This window comes from Nerophis ophidion, linkage group LG09 (genome assembly GCF_033978795.1).
Source record: "Nerophis ophidion isolate RoL-2023_Sa linkage group LG09, RoL_Noph_v1.0, whole genome shotgun sequence".
NCBI lineage: Eukaryota > Metazoa > Chordata > Actinopteri > Syngnathiformes > Syngnathidae > Nerophis > Nerophis ophidion.
The window spans coordinates 17665089-17681806 of record NC_084619.1 but is presented as its reverse complement, the minus strand read 5'-3'; the positions used below and the strand labels follow the sequence as shown (position 1 = coordinate 17681806).

The window sequence follows — 16718 nt, the reverse complement described above, 5'->3', positions numbered from 1 at the left end:
AAGATTTTCTAATGCATTTCTTTGCATGAAAACAAAGGTAACATAGAGTTATTGTTATTTATAGGCAGGACGTAGAGCCAAATTCTGGGCTCCCATACACAAGACTCCAAAAGTGCGTAACTATCCACCCCAGAACCTCACTCCATTCCACCCCAAACCTAACGTCAGGATTCCATTCGCACACACTTGGTATGTTTACATGCACTAAAAAGTAATTAAGGCATAGATTTGGTTGAAAGCAGTTTTTTAAAACAAATGTAAAATCCTTAATTCAATTTTTGACTTTTTTAGACCTGCTCAATGGCCCTTGAGATGGGTAGATCGTGAGTTCAAACCCCGGCCGAGTCATACCAAAGACTATAAAAATGGGGCCCATTTCCGCCCTGCTTGGCACTCAGCATCAATGGTTGGAATTGGGGGTTGAATCACCAAAAATTACTCCCGAGCGTGCCCAGAGCTGCTGCTCATTGCTCTCCTCATCTCCCAGAGGGTGGGAAGTGGAACAAGGGGATGGGTCAAATGCAGAGGATGAATTCACCACACCTTGTGTGTGTGTGACTATCCGTGGTACTTTAACTTTAAAAGATGAACATATCTAAAAATACATAGATAACCCCCTAAATAATGTGGTTTTGTTTTTAAAAAGTAGAAGTTATTTGTTTTTTTTACAAAAAAAGCCAACAAATTCAAAACAGAGCTGCCAGAAAATCTATTTATATAATCCTAGACCATGCCATTACTCTCGTAAATCTGATTATGAATCCGGCAAAAATGTTCCCCTCTGTCTTTAAAAACGATAAACGTCCTTGTTTGATGGAGGGTGTTTGAAGTCACCACAGTTATGGGCGATAAGATGCAAAAGTGAAACGTATATAGTACATAACTTTGTCCTAGTTAGTTTAACCTGTCTATCACCTTTTCTTGTTCCAAAATGCTGATGCTGTGTGTGAGTGCCTAAAACTGAGCTTTGATGACTTTATGACATCTGTGTCGAGTAAAGTGTTCCAAGTCAGGCTTGCTGCTATTCAAGTAGAACGATCTAATGTGTTGTCAGTCTTTGACATTCTTGCTCAGTGGCTTTGTGGTTAGAGTGTCCGACCTGAGATCGGTAGGTTGGGAGTTCAAACCCCGGCCGAGTAATACCAAAGACTATAAAAATGGGACCCATTACCTCCCTGCTTGGGACTCAGCATCAAGGGTTGAAATTGGGGGTTAAATCACCAACATGATCCCCGAGCGCGGCCACCGCTGCTGCTCACTGCTCCCCTCACCTCCCAGGGTTCGGAACAAGGGGATGCGTCAAATGCAGAGAGTAATTTCACCAAAGTGTGTGTGTGTGTGTGTGATCAGTGGTACATTAACTTTAACTTAATTTTATTCAAGCAACTGTATTACTAAACACTCACGGCTATATTCATTTTACGTTTATTTTGTCTTTAAAAAAAAATACAAATAAAAAACATTTACATGCAATAAAAAATAAATAAATCAAACTTTACAAAAGCCCAGGCCCTTTGCCAGTGCTTGGGGCCCCAGGACTTACGCCCACACCCCCACTTTGGCACCCATGTTTATAACTACAACATTTGTGTTATGATTGTACTGGCTTGACATTTAATTGGTGTTTAGGTGGCTCCTGAACCATAATTAGTGGTTAGAGTGTCCGCCCTGAGATCGGTAGGTAGTGAGTTGAAACCCCGGCCGAGTCATACCAAAGACTATAAAAATGGGACCCATTACCTCCCTGCTTGGCACTCAGCATCAAGGGTTGTAATTGGGGGTTAAATCAACACAATTATTCCCGGCCATAGCTGCTGCTCACTGCTCTCCTCATCTCCCAGGGGGTGGAACAAGGGGATGGATCAAATGCACGGATGAATTTCAGCACACCTAGTGTGTGTGTGACTATCAGTGGTACTTTAACTTTAACTCAATTTGTTTCAAGCAACTGTATCACCAAACGTGCATGGCTATTGAGGTTGTCTTTAAAAAAAAACAAAAAAAACCTGAATGTGTTCGGGTCTGTGGGACCCGTTTTCGATTTTTATTAAAAGAAAATAAGATTCAATTAATTAATTTTTCAAACTGAGACTCAGTGGCTTTGGCTCATTCTCTGTGAAGAACATATATCAGAATACATATTTAATGAACACACACCATACACCCCTCCTACACATTTCTATTACATATAAGATGTCCAGGTCCACTGGACCCGGGGCTAATAGAAGTGTGGAAATTGATGTTCTGTGTACCACACACACACACACACACACACACACACGCACCAGGCCAAGACAGGGAGAGGACACACTGTTGGTACACAGAACATCGATGGGTCAAATGTGCGAGAAAATGAGAGCAGACAGTGTTGACAAACAATGATGCAACCTTGTGTGGGAACCGCAGGTGCAGAAACACAAAAGAAGAATCCCAGTGGGATGCAGAAACTGGCAGAGAAATTTTCATGCAACGTTCATGTTGTTACTCAGCCAGTGTTTGTGGGTCTTATACTGAGACTTACTTTTTATTGTTATTCAAATTTGAACTTTACAGTACAGATAAGAACAATATTTGGTTGCATTCGCTACTTTTAGTGCAGGTAAAACAAGCAATAAGGTGCAGATATAAATAAATAGATTACTATACAGGTAAATATATTGCACTTTTGCATATGCATCCAGGTTTATGGATGTATGTTATATTGTCTTTATTTATTCCAGCAAGTTAATCCATTTTTTGGGGGAAAATGAAGGGATTATTATGATGCGTTAAAGAGTCTGATGGCCTGACAGAAGAAACTGTTACAGAACCTGAAGGTTTGGCTACAGAGGCTGTGGAACCTCTTTTTAGGGTCCAGCAGTGAAAACAGTCATTGGTGGGGGTGGGAGAAGTCTCTGAAGATGTTCTGAGCCCTGGTCAGGAGTGGCTTTTTGAGATCTCCTGGATATGAGGAAGAGGAGTCCTGAGGATCTTTTCCGCCGTCCTCACCACTCTCTGGTGAGACTTCCAGTCTGAGGCACTGCAGGCTCCAGTCCAGACAGAGATGCAGTTGGTCAGTAGGCTCTCTTCTAGTGCCTCTGAAGAATGTGGTGAGAATGGGGGGAGGGAGCTGTGCTTTTTCATCAAACGCAAAAAGTGCATGCGCTGCTGAGCTCTTTTTGAAAGAGCTCTGGTGTGTAGGGACCAGGTCATATTGTCAGTTATCTGCACTCCCACAAACTTGGTGCAGCTTACAATCTCCACTGCTATGCCGTTGATGAAGAGTGGAGCGTGGCTGCACTGGTGCTTCCTGAAGTCAACCATCTCCTTGGTCTTGTCGACGTTCAGGACCAGGTTGTCGGTTTTGCACCAGTCAACCAGATGTGTCACCTCCTCCCTGTAGTCCATGTCGTTGTTGTCACAGATGAGGCCCACTACTGTTGTGTCGTCCGCATACTTCACAATGTGGTTAGTAGTGGACCTGGCGCAGCAGTCATGGGTCATCAGTGTGAATAGCAGCGGACTCAGGACGCAGCCCTGGGGGGAGCCGGTGCTCAGGGAGATGGCATTTGAGGTGTTGTCGCCCACTCCCACAGACTGGGGTCTGTCTGTGAGGAAGTCAAGCAGCCGGTAACATAGGGGGGTACTGAATCTAAGGGGGCCCAGTTTGCTCAGCAAGTGCTGCGGGATGATGGTATTGAATGCCGAGCTGAAGTCCAGAAACAACATCCGCACATGTGTGTTCTTTCCTTCCAGATGTTCTAAGCTCAGGTGGAGTGCAGAGGAGATGGTGTCCTCTATGGAGCGGTTAGGGCGATAAGCAAATTGGTATGGGTCGAATGTTGGGGGGTAAGTCTGGAGACAATGTATTCCTTTACCAGCCTCTCGAAACACTTCATTGTAGATGCTTTTTGGGATAAGGTAAACATCTGTTCAGTATTTTTACATAAAAGTGTTTGATTGTGAGTCATTAAAAGCCACAAAATGCAACGGGTCCATCAGACCCACAAACACTGGCTGAATAACAACAATATGAACACCACACAAGAGTTAAATGCAATACAAAAAAAATCTTCAAACTTTACAAAAGCCCATACCCTTTGCCTGTGCTTGGGGCCCCAGGACTTACGCCCACACCCCCACTTTCACGCCGCTGTTTATAAGTACAACAATTATGTTATGATTGTACTGGGCCGGCCCATTGGATATTTAATCAGTGTTTAGGTGGCTCCTGAACCCATACTTGCCAACCCTCCCGGATTTTCTGGGAGACTCCCGAAATTCAGCGCCTCTCCCGAAAACCTCCTGGGACAAATTTTCTCCAAATCTCAGGCGGAGCTGGAGGCCACGCCCCCTCCAGCACCATGAGGACCTTAGTGACGTGTCTGAGAGTGTGTCTGCCCAATGACATTATAACTGTATAATGATTGAGGGTAAGTTCTTGGTTTCTTATGTGGGTTTATTGTTAGGCAGTTTCATTAACGTCCTCTCAGCGCAGTAACAACACACAACAACAACAGCAGTCACATTTACGTCTACCACTCGACCGTAAGGCAGTTCGTCTGCCGTAAACAGCATGTGACACTCTTAAACAGGACAGTACTGCCATCTACTGTACATGCACCAGCACAACACCTCCAGGCAACTTCAACCCTTCATCCTCCTACATTCACATCCCATCTCCCCGGATTGTAAATAACCTAATGTAAATAATCGAATGTATTTTTAATTTATATACTTGTTCTTATGCTATCTGAACTCACTATGTTCTCTGCTCGCTGTACATATCCTACTAAGTCAGACCTACACCGTTTCAAAGTCCATTTCTCTTTTGATGCAATTGTTAATGACTGAAGTACTGATATCAACCAAAGCTCCTCATCCCACCCCCCCGATTGTAAATAATTCAATGTATATCCTATGATGATTAACTTGTGTGATGACTATATTATGCTGATAGTATATATTTGTTCCACGACTTAAACAAGTTGAAAAACTTATTGCGGTGTTACCATTTAGTGGTCAATTGTACGGAATATGTACTGTACTATGCAATCTACTAATAAAAGTTTCTATCAATCAATCAATCATGCATGTGTGACAATAACATCTACTTTAGAAAGTGCAGTGCACAACAGCGCACACAACAGCTGTAAATAACCATGCCCCAAAAACACCCTCCACCCCCCAACTCCCGAAATCGAAGGTTGGCAAGTATGCCTGAACCAAAACCAGTTTGACACCCTTGTTTCTAAAGTCCTTTCGGGTGTATTTTGAAATGTCGGGGGGTAAAATTTACTCAAACAAGGTCCAAGTAAGATACTGTTTAACCAATTTTCAATGAGTGTGCATGCTCATAGCCTCTATGTCTCTCTGCTCTTAAGGGCGGCGGTGAAAGGAGCATATGGTCGCCGGCTCAACCTCGGCTACAGAAACTCTGCATCCCATTATCCAGTCAGCATTGACAACTCTGCTCTGCATCTCAACCTTTCACCATAACTCTCCCAAATGAACTCATCAACTGCTTTCCATCACGCTCTGCTTCGGGTTGTATTCAAAATCAGATAAAGCCGGGCTTCTTCTTTTAGGAAAAAAAAAAGTGTTACATTGCAATTAACACCCTTAATAACTGCAAAAATGTTCTCAAGCCCTTTGCTAAATTCACCTGATCCTTGCCTGAATTGTGAGCAGATGATCGGCAGATATTGATGTAAAACCTTGCCTATGAGTTAATACGCGTCACGTTGAGTGATTTGCTCCCCTTAAAACCCTTCATCCAGCAGACAGCCGGCGGGTGGTGAGCACCGGCCTACATCAGACTTCACCCCAAGCCGCTGTGCACTTGGCACATTCAGAATTATACTGCGATATCTAGTCTAAGAAGACCATCTGTAAGTTATAATCCTAAAGACCTTCACATACTGGACACATTAAAAGCTTAAATAGCCTCCTTCAATTTACTCTCAAGTCCTCCCCGCGGTCTAGTTAATGCATATAGTTTACGACTTTAAAAATAGGACTATAAAAGTGGTAATAGACAACAAACAAAGGAAGCCATCTGATATAGAGTTAGTTCAATGATAAGAGCTTCAGGGCAAGGCGGTGGCCGTGTGGCTCACACGTCTGCCTCAAAGGCAGGTTGTTCCATCCTTGAAACGGGCTTGGACCTCTCTGTGTGCAGCTGGCATGTTTGCTTGTGTGGGTTTTTTGCCACATTCCAAATACATGCATGTTACTGTTGATTTGTTGGAAACTCTAAGTTATCCATTGGTGTCAATGGTTGTTTGTCTAGAGCAGTGCTTTGCAACCTTTTCTAAGCCAAAGCGCATTTTTTCATTGAACAAATTCTGAGGCACAACACCAGCAGAAAACGTTAGAAAATGAAACTCAGCAGTAAAAAGTCATTCTCACAATCGTTGGCTATGAATTCAAACCATAACCCAGCATGCATCACAATAGCTCTTGTCTCTAAGTACTGTCAAGACCTGTCACACGCCGTGACCTATTTTAAATTTTTTTCTAGTGTTTTCCTTTGTGTAGTGTTTTAGTTATTATGTTGCGCTCCTATTTTGGTATTTTCCTGTAGCAGTTTTATGTCTTCCTTGAACGCTATTCCCCGCCCGTGCTTTATTTTCGCAATCAAGACTATTTAAGTTGTGCGGACGCTATCCTTCTTCGTGGGGACATTGTTGATTGTCATGTCATGTACGGATGTACTTTGTGGACGCCGTCTGCTCCACACGCTGTAAGTCTTTGCTCTCGTCCAGCATTCTGTTTTTGTTTACTTTGCAGCCAGTTCAGTTTTATTTTCGTTTTGCATAGCCTTTTCTTGGCAGCACCTGTCGGCACTCGCCTTTTGTTTATTTTTGGTTTAAGTGTTAGATACCTTTTTACCTACACACTGCCTCCCGCATATTGTGATCGCGACAAACCATGTTACCGACATGTACAAAGCAATTGGCAACCTGCTGCCACCTACTGATATGGAAGAGTATTACACAGTTACTCTGCCGAGCTCTATACAGCACAGACACTCAACAGGGACGGCGTGGCGCAGTGGGAGAGTGGCCGTGCGCAACCCGAGGGCCCCTGGTTCAATCCCCACCTAGTACCAACCTCGTCACGTCCGTTGTGTCCTGAGCAAGACAAATCACCCTTGCTCCTGATGGGTGCTGGTTAGCGTCTTGCATGGCAGCTCCCTCCATCAGTGTGTGATTGTGTGTGTGAATGGGTAAATGTGGAAGTAGTGTCCAAGTGCTTTGGGTACCTTGAAGGTAGAAAAGCGCTACACAAGTACAACCCATTTATCATGTATATTTATTAACGGCACATTATTTGCGGATTATAATTACTGGTTTGCAAAAAAATATTTTTAACCCAATTCGGTGAAATTACATAATCTCCCACGGCACACCCGACTGTATCTCACGGTACACCAGTGTGCCACAGTGGTTGAAAAACACTGGTCTAGAGTAGGTGGGGTGTGCAAAGTACAGCCCGGGGGCTATTTGCGACCCGCAGTCAATCTTTTATTGGCCTGCGGCACATTATATAAATATTTTTCTTTTGTTTAAATACATGAACATAATAAAGTGGAATAAAAGAACAAACTGGTGAAACGTGACAAGTAAAAGTTGCATTGTTGAGTCTAATGACACACATTAGGCATGTTTTTCTTTCTGAAAGCTGTCATTGCTCAAAAAATAATAATGATGCATAATTCTTGTTGTTATAAATCATCGACCTATTCGAGGCTCCAATTACTTTACATCAACTATTCCACTTTAAATGATTTTTGAGGAAAATATTGCAATATTTTTGCGTCAAAGAACATCTTCTTTGACAAAAATGGCATAAAACAGAGACATTTGAAAAAATGAATACAACTAATAAATACAAATGCATAATATACAGATAGATTGAAAGTTTACCTCAAGTCTCAAGAGCTAAAAAGTAAAACAAGGTTTTTAACACTTTGAGTCTTTTATGAATCTTGGACCCTCAAGAATTTAAGTGCTAAACCAATAACAAAGAAATAAAATCCATGTTGTTGTGACCTACTTGAAATATTCAATACATACATTATGTCAAATATTCCCATTCAATTTTTGGGTGGGAAAATTGTTAATATTTTGTGTTTTTGTCATAAAAAATGGGGTGACAAAAAGTGCATAGAACATACACTTTTAAAAAAAAAACGTTTATACCAACAGATTGACCTGAAGTTGATCTAGAGATTAAACAATGAATAATAAAAAAGATTATAATATATTTTCTAACTATGTTTATGACTGAGACCCTTCAGGGTCCCCAAGAAGAGACTTAAGGGCGCACTAAAGGTAAAAAAAAAAAATAAATAAATAAATAAATATATACATATATATATATATATATATATTTTTTATTTTTTATTTTTTATGGGTTTTGAAATTGGTGTGCGGTCCACAGTGGAAAAAGTTTGGACACCACTGGTCTCAAGGTCAGGGGCGGTTCTAGGCATGCTTATATGAGGGGGCAGTCAGAAATATGAAGGGGGCATCATGTGTACACATCATGCTCCAGCACTTTTTTTTCTGTGCTTATAGTAACGATGCTTTCTTCATTGAAATGGGTCTTTAGCTACCAACCCCAACCTGGAGTAGTGAATTGCACTTTGTCAGGCCTCTACCTTCAGACATGTCCAACTTGGGTGTGCCACCTGAAGACTAAGCTCCTGCTGTTATAGCTCTTACGGTCACTGAGGCCCGCAAACCCCCTGACCAAAATAAGGTGGCAATCCCTCAGGGGGGGAAACTGAAAAAAATTATAAAAATAAATGAATAAAATAAAATAAAACATCCTTCATCCAGATTTTATCAACCAACAACATAACATTTATCCTAACTGGATGTCCTAACTCTCAAATAAAGTTTGACCCAAAGTAGGACTTCACACACTACAGTCAATATTTACAAAACTGAAAGGTAGTCTGATGAATAATGATAAAAAAGAATCTCAAACTATCATTGCTACTACTACATGCAGGAGCAGGACTAGACTTTTGAAATGCTCTGAAAAATGGATGCATTACAGAGCATTAACTTTCTCTTTGTGAGCTGCTGGAAGCTGGAGCAGAAAATAAGTAAGCGTGAACAACAACAGAAAAAAACCTGCTGTGATTACATGAAGAAAAATAACAACAGTACAGGACTACAGCCTGGGGCGGTGCTTTACTTAGGGGTCTGTCAGACACAGGTCACTTGTCTTCAGTTTGTCACATGCAGTGGACGTGGGCACTCATCTGGGCACAAAGTTCATTCACTCCAATGTATGTGTGTTGCCCACTTGCTTGTAAATTGATGAAAACGGCTGTGTTTTTGTTTTTAGGTGTCTTGGTCATATCAGATGAAACTTATAATTTGTTTATTACAAAATGCAGATTGAAACATTAAAGGTTGACTATGTAGAATTACAAGAAAAGCAACAGAAAAAGAATTCCAGCAGTCGATTGCCAGACCGTTGCTAGGTAAAACGGGCCGTTGCTAGGGACTCCGCTCTGAACAGAGGACAGCAGAGGAGGACTGCTAAGCAGGATATATACCTTATGTTTCATTTTTACCCTCATTAAGAGCATCATAAATGACTTGTAGCTTGTTACGGGGACAGTGGAGGCTCTCTGCCTTCCAAACCACGGCTACTCAGAGCCTCCGATGTCACTGCTCTCGTCAAGTTGTAAAAAAAAAAAAAAAGGAACTCCGTAGCACCGAAAGTCCGCGACGATAAACGTGTTTATGACAGATAAGACTACACAAATACACCCATCCTAACAAGTATATGATAAATGTAGACAACTTTTCCTTTTCTTTTACTTTCATACTGCAACAGTGATTGGATGTTTACTGAGGGCTGAGGGGTGTGTGCGGGTATGTGTCTGCTGCGCAGCCTGTGAAATGGTGAATACAAGCACAGTGGAGGGAGGGATGAGAGGGAAGCCGACACTACTATATCGTGTGTGTCCCCTTTTCGGCTGATTTTTCCGCTAGTGCAGATCATTTTTTCAACTTGTAATGGAGTAATTTTGTGAGTTTATTAAAATTTGCTTTCTCAAATTTTGATTTGAGGGGGCAATACATTTATTTAAGGGGGCTCTGCCCCCTCTTGCCCCTGCGTAGAGCCGGCCATGCTCAAGGTACCCTGTGATTGACGGGGGACCAGTCAAGGCTCTATCCACCTCCTGTTCAAAGTCACCTTGGATAGGCCCTGAACTGGATAAGTGGTACAGCATGGATGGATGGATGTAAATGGCATTTGTGAGTTTTGCACTAAATGCTTTATAAGTATTGTAGCATACATGCAACACAGATTTACTTAAAGTTGTATGAACAGTGGACGAACAAGCAATGCAAAGTACAAGACAATAGATGGATGGATGGATAGTGGCTAAGTTCTGGGTTGATGGGGTTAATGTTTTTCCATGTTTCATGTGCTAGTCAGTCCCGTGAAGGTGTGTACCAAATGGTGTTTTGGCAGACCCTTAAATTACAGCCAGTGCTTTGAAAAAATTTGAGTAAAGCCGACAAATTAGATCAAACTTTGGCGTTTAATAACAGAGGCACCGTGTAGTGTATTTGTCAACATTTGCATTTCTGACTATATAAAACATTTCTGTAAAAATATGGAATTTTCTTCAAAAATCAGCGTTAAATAATAATAAAAAAAACAATTTATGGCCTAGACTCTACTCAAACACATGTCCATAGACTCACCCTCCACCCTCTCTGGCACTCATCAAGGGTGGACGCTCCCCTTTCCTCTCCTGCTTGCTTCTTTGTCTTGTCTTGTCTTAACTTTCTTGTTGCCTCTTTTTGCACTGCTCTCCAAATCTAAACATTGGAACTATTTAACTGGCCTCAACAAAATTGACAAGATCTTGGGTTTGGGGGAACCTGCTGTCGTGACGAAGCGGTTGTTGCTGGACACACGACGGACTCTTGGGAGAAGGAGTGCCGCGTACCTGGCGACCCTTTTCTGTCGGGGACGTGAAGATATCCACCTATTTGTAATTATGACAACAGGACATCTGCTGATTGGAGGAAGCGTTGCTCTGGTTTGTCGACAAATTGGAAGTTCCTGGCAGTCTTCAAAGTACCCCAAAGCTGCCACAAATGATTGGAGGATGCAGGAAGAATTGTGGATTACATGGAACTGTCTACCCCGGAGTTTTGAGGACCAGTCATAGACAATTTAGGGTGAAAAGCAAATTTTATTTACACCCGCATACATAACATTCTAACTTGGATTGTTTCCCTGGCTTCGAGACTCTCCAGAAGGACAGCGCAGCGAAGACACAACAAACTCCCTTCTTGTCTTTCATGGACACACACCTGTTGTTGTTGACTTTGGACTAGCGACTACAATACATCAAGGCTGCGGAACAAAGACACACTATGGGCTTACACACACACACATCCACAAAAATATATGCCACACATACACACCCCAACACCCCAACCCAACGCCCTCGACGCAAATTCCATAGGGGTGATGAATGTATGGTCAGCGCTTGAGAGCTGCGGCCTACCACCATGACCTTGAACTACCTTCCCTCTGTTGCTAGATATCTCGAGATGTATGTTGTAATATGTATATATGCTTTTCCATGGAGGTTTTTTCCTTGGACTCAGTCTGGACCCCTCCTGAGGGTCTAGCCTTAGACCCTCACCTTTTTAAGGAGCGCAGTGAGTGGCTGATCCGTTGGCGGTCTCGTCTTGCCCCCCCCCCCCGTAACGTATGTCTGCTCTTAGCGGGACTGTGCTGAAAATGAAATTTCGTTGTACTTGTGCAATAACAAAAAAGATTTATCCTATCCTATCCTAGAAGAGCACATCAGTTACGATTACGCCATCTATTCCAACATACTCACACAACAGTTTGCGAATTTTACATAAGGTTCTTTAGTCAAAATGAAAAAAACCAACCACTCTGAGTTCCTTTGGGTGTTTATAGTTCAGACATTTTTCAAGCTAAAGAAGGGATGAGGAAGGGTGACCAGCTGTCTGCACTTTGTTAGGTAAAATTGATAAGTCTCCTGTTTTGTCTAAATATTTACACAAAGTTTGCACTTTTGGCAGAGGCGCCTTTGCTGACATATTTTCGTTTATCCATCTCTCTCGCTTTGTGATTTCATTAGGTCAAAACGCTACATGCAACTTGCCACGGTCCTATTATAAACATACCTCTAAGTGGATAAAGCTTGAGTTGAGCAGACTTGATTGCTGAGGTAGCTGCAGTACGCATAGGGATGGGTCCCGTCCACATTTGGACCGATACTGTACCAATTCCCGATACCTGGGAATCAATACTGATACTTAATGGTACCAATTTTTGGTACTTTTGGATGTGTTTGTAAATTATTGTTTTTGTTAATAAAATCTTTTTTTTTTATTGCAACATTTTTAAATGAGCTGATTATGTTAACTGCTTTCCAATTGTTATATCGTGTTTTGTTTTCACATTTTTGAGTCTTATTTGAATATATGACATTAAGTTCCAAGACGTAAGATGGCAGTAGTGTATGGTGTTATTTTTTGTTGCGCTCTAAAAAGTGTCAATACTTTAAGTATTGTACTTATTACCTCCTGGCTGTTTGATTGCAATGTAAATCTTAGTTGCAGTTTCCATTAACACATTTGGAAGTGTTGAAATCACCAGGAAAAATTGCTACTGCTAATAAGTAGCATTTCAATAGGAAAGCCAAAATATATTAACATCATATTAAGAAATTTTTGAAAAAGTGGAGCCTCACTCACGTATGTGCGTTCTTTTAATAATTTTTTTGGGGGGCATTGAAAATTGCAATATTACCAGGAAGTTTGCCTGACTCTGCTCGCAGTGCTGCTGGTGTGATTGCCAAGTGCCCAAGTGCAAAGAGTTGACTGAGTTGCCAACAGGCCGTGACGTCGCATGCAACCCAGGTGCCAAAACATGGGACTGTTGGATTTTACGTGAATTGTTGTGCTGTACGTGAGGCCGGGTTAGATCGATATATATTCCTAAGTGTCACGGCGCACACTCGAACCCTTGTTTCTCCTGCAACTGAGTGTCACATTTCCTCCTCTGCCCGCTCGCCCAGATATGCCCCTTCTCATGCTGGGCGCAGCACGCCCACACAGCGACAAGGCTGCAGGCAATCACGCATCAGCGCACCTGGTCCTATCGAGATGAAGCGGCATAAAAATCCAGTAAAGCCAGGAGACATTCACCAGAACATAGCAGATCTGCCCTGAGTAAGCATCACGTCTGGCACCTCTCCCTCGATCCTTGCTCGCCTTCCCGGGCGCGGCACTGCTGCTTCCCACTGCTCCCCTCACCTCCAAAGGGGTGATCAAGGGTGATGGGTCAAATGTAGAGAATAATTTCGCCACACCTAGTGTGTGTGTGACAATCATTGATACTTTAACTTTCTATGTGCTTTTCCTCATTCCTGTCTAGATGTCCTTTGTGTCTTACACAGTGTCTTTCGTGATCGTGTCTTGCCTCACGACCTCCTCCCGGATCTTTGCTTGCCTTCCCCGATCCTCGACCACTGCTTGGACCCGGATATCGTGCCTCTCTTCAAACCCCGACTGCTTGCCTCCCTACTGACTATCTCTTCGCCTTCCCCCTTACATTCAACATGCACCGACAACATCCTCTGGTAAATCCCCCATTATTAATTCTACACATCGTCCGCATTCACTCACTAGTGGTAGCATACACACCCCACACTTTTATCAATGATTTGAATAAACCTTCTAAATCGCAGTTCTGCTTTGGTGTTGCCTCCTTCCCTTCTCCTAGTACACAACACTAAGTACGCATATTGAAAAGCTGAAAAAGAATGGCAAAAATGTTGCTTCCCCAACAAAAACGATAAGTTTTAGAGGTATGGTCAGGAGACATGTTTTGACAACTGTCAAACTGACTCATCAACTGATGAGCCTCTTATCTCCCGGCAAGAAATCTGCGTTCAAAGGACTCCGGCTTATTAGTGATTCCCAAAGCCCAAAAAAAGTCTGCGGGCTATAGAGCGTTTTCCGTTCGGGCTCCATTACTCTGGAATGCCCTCCCGGTAACAGTTCGAGATGCCACCTCAGTAGAAGCATTTAAGTCTCACCTTAAAACTCATTTGTATACTCTAGCCTTTAAATAGACTCCCTTTTTAGACCAGTTGATCTGCCGTTTCTTTTCTTTTTCTTCTATGTCCCACTCTCCCTTGTGGAGGGGGTCCGGTCCGATCCGGTGGCCATGTACTGCTTGCCTGTGTATCGGCTGAGGACATCTCTGCGCTGCTGATCCGCCTCCGCTTGGGATCGTTTCCTGCTGGCTCCGCTATGAACGGGACTCTCGCTGCTGTGTTGGATCCGCTTTGGACTGGACTCTCGCGACTGTGTTGGATCCATTATGGATTGAACTTTCACAGTATCATGTTAGACCCGCTCGACATCCATTGCTTTCCTCCTCTCCAAGGTTCTCATAGTCATCATTGTCACCGACGTCCCACTGGGTCATTATTGTCACCGATGTCCCACTGGGTGTGAGTTTTCCTTGCCCTTATGTGGGCCTACCGAGGATGTCGTAGTGGTTTGTGCAGCCCTTTGAGACACTAGTGATTTAGGGCTATATAAGTAAACATTGATTGATTGATTGATTAACTTCAAAAGCCGGCGTGTCCTGCTTTCCAGTGCCAGAACATAGTTACTTGTACGTTTGTACTTTTACAGTCAGCCTCTCACGTCTATCGCTTCTTTGCCCATGTGCTTCCTTGCTTTTTGTGTTTCTCCTCCGTCTTGCTCACTGTGTTTTGTCCTGTGTCGTCATCCAGCAACCTGTTGTCATTCCCTGGTTTCAAGTTGTGTGTCTCGTCTCTTTGGATCCCTTCTGGACTCTCTGCTGTCTACCTGGATCTCGACCTCATGCCTGCCTTTGGACTACGATGCCTCGCTCCAGACCCTGACCTCCTGTCCCTGGATCTCCGAGCTCCCCTTGGCCTTTCTGGATTTTCGCACCGATCTCAACACCACCTGGTAACACTCCCCAGATACTGACTACACATAGTCACACCGTATACATTCGGGTTAATCACACACTTCATATATATTTATATATTTCAATAAACACGCTGCAAGCTAAAGATGTCCCTGCCTCCGTGTCTTTTTCTTCTACCACTGTGCCGTTACCAGACTGGTACCTTCAATTTAATGGCAAAGACTATTTCCTGACTACGGCAGGACAAATTCAAATGAATGCATTTTTGTAAATGACTCATCTCAATTATCAGCTCAGTGCTAAATGCTATATATATTTGTTATTATTACACGATTCAATATTTATTCCTACATGATCACACTCAAAAGTATGAAAAATTGGTATTTGAGAGGTACCCCCCCCTACTACTTTCACTGTAGGCATAATGACCCTGTGTCCCAACACTTGTGTTCATAAATTGCCATTAGAGTCTATTAAAGGCCTACTGAAATGATATTTTCTTATTTAAACGGGGATAGCAGGTCCATTCTATGTGTCATACTTGATCATTTCGCGATATTGCCATATTTTTGCTGAAAGGATTTAGTAGAGAACATCGACGATAAAGTTCGCAACTTTTGGTGCTGATAAAAAAAGCCTTGCCTTTACCGGAAGTCGCAGACGATGACGTCACAAGGGTGAGGGCTCCTCACGTCCTCACATTGTTTTTAATGGGAGCCTCCAGCAGCAAGAGCTATTCGGACCGAGAAAACGACAATTTCGCCATTAATTTGAGCGAGGATGAAAGATTTGTGGGTGATGATATTGATAGCAAAGGACTACAAAAAAAATAAAAAATAAAAATAAAGTTTAAAAAAAAAAAGGCGATTGCATTGGGACAGATTCAGATGTTTTTAGACACATTTACTAGGATAATTCTGGGAAATCCCTTATCTTTCTATTGTGTTGCTACTGTTTTAGTGAGATTAAATAGTACCTGATAGTCGGAAGGGTGTGTCCACGGGTGTCTTGAGGCTAGTGTCTGAGGGAAGTCACGGCAGATACAAGGACGGCACAAACTCCACAGATGTCCGGTAAGAGGCGACTTTTTACCACAATTTTCTCACCGAAACCTGCCGGTTGACAAGTGGTCGGGATCCATGTTCGCTTGACCGCTCTGATCCATAGTAAAGCTTCAACTCCGGGAATTTTAAACAAGGAATCACCGTGTGTTTGTGTGGCTAAAGGCTAAAGCTTCCCAACTCCATCTTTCTAATTTGAGTTCTCCATTATTAATTGAACAAATTGCAAAAGATTCAGCAACACAGATGTCCAGAATACTGTTTAATTGCGCGATGAAAAGAGACGACTTTTAGCCGCAAATGGTGCTGCGTTAATATGTCCCCTGCAACCCGGGACATCAACAAGAAACTCCGCGGGAAATTTAAAATTACAATTTAGTAAACTAAACCGGCCGTATTGACATGTGTTGCAATGTTAAGATTTCATCATTGATGTATAAACTATCAGACTGCGTGGTCGGTAGTAGTGGGTTTCAGTAGGCCTTTAAATCTGCTATAACTGCAACTTCAAGAGAGAAGGTTCATATGTTATTAATATTCCCCATCTATCCAATAATCCAAAACATGACCATGTTTCCCAGAAATTGGTTGAACTTAAACATGCAGCTCCTCCACGTTCCAAGAGGATCCTAATCCCGGAGCTTTAATAAATCGCTGGCTAATGTCAGACGA

At 42.6% G+C, this 16718-nt stretch overlaps 1 protein-coding gene across 25 annotated transcripts in view; it reads right to left on the bottom strand.

The window, feature by feature from the left end:
- Positions 1 to 16718, bottom strand: part of nrxn1a (neurexin 1a) — a 775979-nt gene that overhangs the window by 114676 nt on the left and 644585 nt on the right. The window lies entirely within an intron of this gene.